A 6,000-nucleotide genomic window follows, 5' to 3' on the forward strand; every position below is an offset into this window, starting at 1 on the left:
TCCCATTTTGAATATGCAGTCTTATATTTTACCTATCACAACCTATTGTACGTTCATTGTTGTTTCCTTATAAAGTAATTAAAGTTTAAATGGAATAATCAAACATATAAAATTTCTATTCATTTTGAATTTTCCATATTAATTGGATATATTGAAATAACCAACTAGTATTTTTTGGTGTGCCGCCTTTGTGTTAAAATCTCATTTCCTTTCTTTCGTGTGTATATATTTTTTTCAAAAAAATATAACACACAATAATAATATATACCTAATTGTAACTATCATAATTATCAATTTCATATTTAGAAAAAAACAAAACAAAATGATGAAAAAAAAAAAAAATGGAAACAGAGAGAAAACTATACTCTACGGGTTACCAACTAGCATGTGCAGAGAAACATTTTCTTTTTATGGGAGATTCCATGTTGTGGTTGTTTGGTTAAACTAATTGTCTGGTTTAATCAAAATATCTCAAATCTTAATTATTTCACCTCCAATTTTGGCCTTTTCTTTTACTCTATGTTTTAGCAAAGTTATAAAATTTAAATGTTTTGGTCAAAGAAGGAAGGACGGCTAGCTTCTTTTCAGATGCATGAACCATATAGACTACATTCTCTTAATCAAATTTTCTTTCCAATTCTGTAGTGTATTTAAACACCGAGCCTTCACTTTCAAAAAAGAGAAGAAATATCACCTTTTTTTTTTTGGTTGATATCACTTCAGTTACCAAATTTTTGCATCTATATTTCACATATGACAAGTTACTGAATTTATTCTAATTCCCCTCACATCTGGTTAAATTTGGACCAAAGTAAAGAGTTGTCTCATTAAGAAGTTGGAAGGGAAACATAAAGTTATATAAATCCAATATAAAATTATTTTTAAAAATAATACCATGTGTCATTTCTTTACCTAGTTTCTTTATAACTTTATATTTGTAGGTAGTACTCTAGTAATAAGTTTCATACATTTAAATTATGGCACAAATTTTGTTTGGTGGTAGGAACGGGATCCAGATGACTTCATACCAGGAAGTCAAATGGAATAAAAAAGAAAAAAAAAAGGTAACAAATGGAATATCCCATGGAATACCCTTTTTTTTTTTGGTTAATTTTTCATTTTTACAACCATGATAAAGACATAATAAATTTCAGAATTTCTTTTACAAATTTTGATTAGTGGAACACTAAATTATCTTCACATAGAATAACAATTGAAATAATTGTACACTATTACGGCGCATCATTAGCATAATAGTCATTCTACAAGTACAAAATTCTTGTAAGGTAAAGGGACAAGATTTGGAGTTTAGGTCTTCAGAAAGAAACTTCACACACATAAATATTTAAATTAGGTTATAATAGAATTTTTATCTCATAATAATAATAATAATAATAATTGTACAACGATCACAGCTTAATATTTCAATATATGATAATAATTATATAAAAAAATGAAATAAATTGTGTATCTAGACTTATTTTAATTAATTCTTTAAAATAACAAAACTTTAAAAGGACTTAAGGCCATGTGATGCAAAATTGCAAATTAGGAAGGGGCACCTTAAGGCCATGTCATGCTTTTGTTGTTATGGAAGAGACAGATATCACATGCTTAATAATCAAAGCCTACCTTCTCTTCCTCTCTCTATAAATAGCTGTGAACGTTAAGAGCCAGACCAATAAGACAAAGTCATAAATATAAAGATTTCAGTTTTTTTAGTCTTCTACAAAGAGTTGAGAGCTTTCATGGCTGGCCTTCAATACAACTTCTTCCCCACTGATTTCTTCTACCCTCGTCCAAAGTCTGTGGCCATAGACACCACCACTCCCAAAGCTGTTCTTCCTCTCCAACAAGACCCCATCAGAGACGTTATCAATGATATTGAAGTGTCCAAAACTTTGGTTCAAAATAACCCTGTTAAGAAGGTTACCCCTTTAACTTTGACACATAAATCAGCCTCTTTCTTGGTTACTAAGGACCCCAGAAGAGCCTAAGGCATGAAAAAAATGATCTATGTGGAAGATCAATTTCGTTCGGCAAATTGAGCTTTATTTGGCGTTTATATGTATACAGTATTTGTGGAGCTTGAGTTCTTCTCTTGCTTGGAAAAAGAAGGGGTGGGATAGGATTGGTTTTTTCTTTTTCTTTTGAATACTTGTTTTTATAGAAAGATGTTATGTAATATGTTATATGTACTAATAAGATCAATCTCATCATTTCACCGGAATAGTGTATATATACATGGTTGTACTGTAAATTTTTTTTTTCTTGACAAGTGAGTAATTCAAACCACGTAATCCTCAAAGAGAGGACCAAGTAATGTTATTGAGCAACGTGACTCTTAACATGATTTGTATTGTAAATTATAAAGAAATTAATTATGCATACTACAATTTCTGTTTGTATAGATACTATATTATTTTTCTTCTTGTTATTCACAATTGATGCAGAATTTGAGAATTCTGAGTTACATGGCATGTTAGGTAACCTGAAGATTACCAAATGGGTTTGTTTAAAACTTTCAAAAAACAACTAACACATAAATAAAGATGCCTAACACTACAGAAGAATTCATACCGAAATCACACTTGTATCATTTTGATAAATTATTGATTGTTCCAAAAAATAAGTTATTAAAATGTGATAAAATATCACTTAATTATTATATTAACTCTTTTTTTCTTGACTAAATATAATTACTTTAACTAGTATACAAAACCAACACTTCTACTGGCGGCTCTCAGAGTCAAAAGAGTGAAAGTTTATTTAAGTGATAACTTGTTGGGTTTGTTTGTTTGACCAATTTAATATTATAAATTTAAACAAATATGGAATATTTAAATAATAAATATGACTTTTGATTCGCCCACTATATTTATTTTGTTTCATGTTCAAGAGCATCCTTTTCAAGGGTCATAGTTGGTAAGAAAGCATATACCAAGGACCCATAGCCTGCAGTCAATGGAGGGTGCTTGATGGAACGGGATATTCGCGAATATGCCCTGAAGAAAGTGTAGAAATTTAGTTAGCCAAATGCATCCTGTTAAATGTAGCAACTCAACTTCTTACTTTTCTTTCTGTGGCTACCAAATATAAAAATTCATTAAAAATATATTAATTTTCTTGGATGAAAATAATTTTTCTGTTTCTTATTCCATGAAAAGAAACCCTGATAGTGATAGGTTTATACATTCATCAAAAAAGATAGTGACAGGTTTATACAATCTACGTACCAAAACAAATTAGAAAATTATAGAATAATTCATAGTTCAATAAATACACATTCACATTATTCCTCTCACGTAAATAAGTCAATTTAATTAATGAAATTAGAAGAAATTATACGATACTAATGATAGACTACGTCGCTTATCCACTATTCTACTACAAGACTCTTACCTATTTAAAATTGTTGAGTTAATTTATAATAAAAATACATTACTTGTCCACCATTTCACTACAAGACTCTCACTTATTTAAAATTGTTAAGTCAATTTATGATATAAAAAAAATTAACAGAAAGTGACTTCCACTCAACAATTTAAATATGTAGAAGTTTTTAGTGAAATTGTAGATAAGTGATGTAGTCCACCATGAAGATCATATAATTTCTTGATACAATAGCTCATTTTTACGTGAGAAGATGGAGCACACACTACACATTTATTTGGTCACACTTATTGTACATTTTTCCACACATTTAAAAAGTCTTAAAATATATATGAGTTTCAGTTAGCTCAACTAGTAAAAATTTTTATAGTTTAATAAAAAATTTGAGATTCAATTCCTGTCTATACTAGAAACTGATTGGTGTTTTTGTCTGATGATGAAGAACATAATCATCAAAAGCAAATATCATAGATTAAAACTTATAAAATAAATAAATAAAAAGTCTTATAGAGTCATCTTTTTTTTTTTTTTTTTTTTGATAAGTTATGTTAGTCGCATGCATTTGTCTCACAAGTCACACTAGGAACTAGCTAATTATCTTATCATTTCACCCATAAAAACAAAAAGGTAGCTTATCAATCATCTTATAAAAAAATGTCCACATGGTAAATACAAATATTTCTCCTTGTCAGATCATTTGTTCTTTTGTCTGCATATATCGTGCCTTACGTGTAGAATTTGGCTTTTAGACCACCCGCGAAGGCGTCAATAAAAAAAGCTGTGTTATAAGAGCATGAAGGAGCAATGGACGGCTGGTATTGTCTCTTGAGATAAGCTGACTCTAATTATAAGTTGATTTGTTTTTTTAATTAGAATGAAGCCGACCCTGAGTCAATAGAGTGGTGCTAGGTAAATACTACATAAGTAACATTATACTAATAAACCATTATATTATCAATCAAAAAAAAAATTTATTTAAACATTCATTTATTATGTTTTTAAAATCTACTAATTAATTCTTTTATAATAATAATAATAATAATAATAATAATCACGTTTTTTGTTATATCAGTTTATCAAGATTATATAGTATAAAAATTTATAATATCTTTAATATTTTTAAAGTAATAATATTGTCTAGACTCTTTGTTGAGTATACATGTGAGTGCAAGTCTCACAGTGAGAAAAAAATAAATAAATAAAGAAGTGAATTATGACAAAACTCAGAAATCTTAGCGGTCTCATAAGCACAAATGTAAAGTCAATGCTATCAAGTATCAACTACTGCCTTCTCAAAAAAAGTATCAACTACTGCACTTTTATGGAGAAAAGGAGATGTTACTAAAAATAATAGAATATAGAAAGCCCAAATGCATTCCAGCCTCACTCTTTTAATTGATTAATTAAAGAAACTTGGGTTGATGATAATCACGTGTACGTATTATGTTAGGTTGCAACTCCCCCTAGATAGTACTTCTTCCCTCAGGGTCAAATTAAGTATACACCACGAGATTAATTATATGAATTAATTGAAGACGACGAATATATAATATAAGTCAACCTAATTATTTTGTAGATTTTCTTCTAAACTGAGCCATGCATGAAATAACATATTTCACTACTCATCTGCCTATCCCCCCCTCCCCCCTCTCCTTCTTTCTCTAGTATCGATTGTGGAAGAAAAAAAAAAGAGGGTAAATTATATATATATATATATATAACCGAAGTTTCTGAAACTTCAAAAAAAAAAAAAAAAAAAAAAAAAAAAAAAAGAAGCATGATTAGTTCAAGGAGTTCATTTTGTTAGGTAATAAAAACCTTGAGGCATTCCTCGCCACCAAGCCAAAATTAAACGAGCCATATTGCATTTTGATGTTGTTGCCTTTGCCTATTTTAAGATCACAATATCACATATTGTATCGTGTTTCTTAACTCACATCATTACTTCTGAAAGGGAGAAAATACACGCTAGGATGCCTATTGTGATTGTACGGGCCAGCTATAGTCCGCAGACGTCAGGATGGACGAGCCCATCATTTGTACGGGGCCTTAAGTGGACGGATCTCATGTGGACGGACCTGATACGGACGGAGCGAAGAAAGATGGGCTGGTTGACCATGGGCCTGTTGGACCCCTTAGTGGGAATATTTTGGCCCATTCTCATAAGGTCCTAAACAGAGTCCTTGGGCTACTTGGACTCTAGAAATCTCATATATTTGGTAAAGATCTTCCCTATAAAGAGAAGATCTGTCCATCACGTTTAGGATTCTACAAGAAGAGTCCTATAAGGAAAAGACTTCCGCGCCAAGGAAGAGATGTCAACCCTCTACTACTATAAAAGCCCCAATACCCTCGCCAACCAAGGTATGCATTATTTTACCCTCTCTAGCACTCTAGAGTTGTGAGAATACTTTCTGACTTGACCTTCGGAGGGTATTTGGCCAGCACCACACCGGTGCCCTTTGATAGGTTTTCTCCTTTGTCTTGTGTAGGTTAACATACGAGCGTGAAGGCATTGTGTGACTCATTGGTGAACTTCTCAGCTTCATCAACTTCATTTCAATCTTGAAAAAAAAAAAATCATTACTTTACATTTGAATAAATGAC

The sequence above is a fragment of the Quercus suber genome, unplaced genomic scaffold, assembly GCF_002906115.3.
Source record: "Quercus suber isolate HL8 unplaced genomic scaffold, Cork oak 2.0 scaffold_325, whole genome shotgun sequence".
In the NCBI taxonomy this organism is placed as follows: Eukaryota; Viridiplantae; Streptophyta; class Magnoliopsida; order Fagales; family Fagaceae; genus Quercus; species Quercus suber.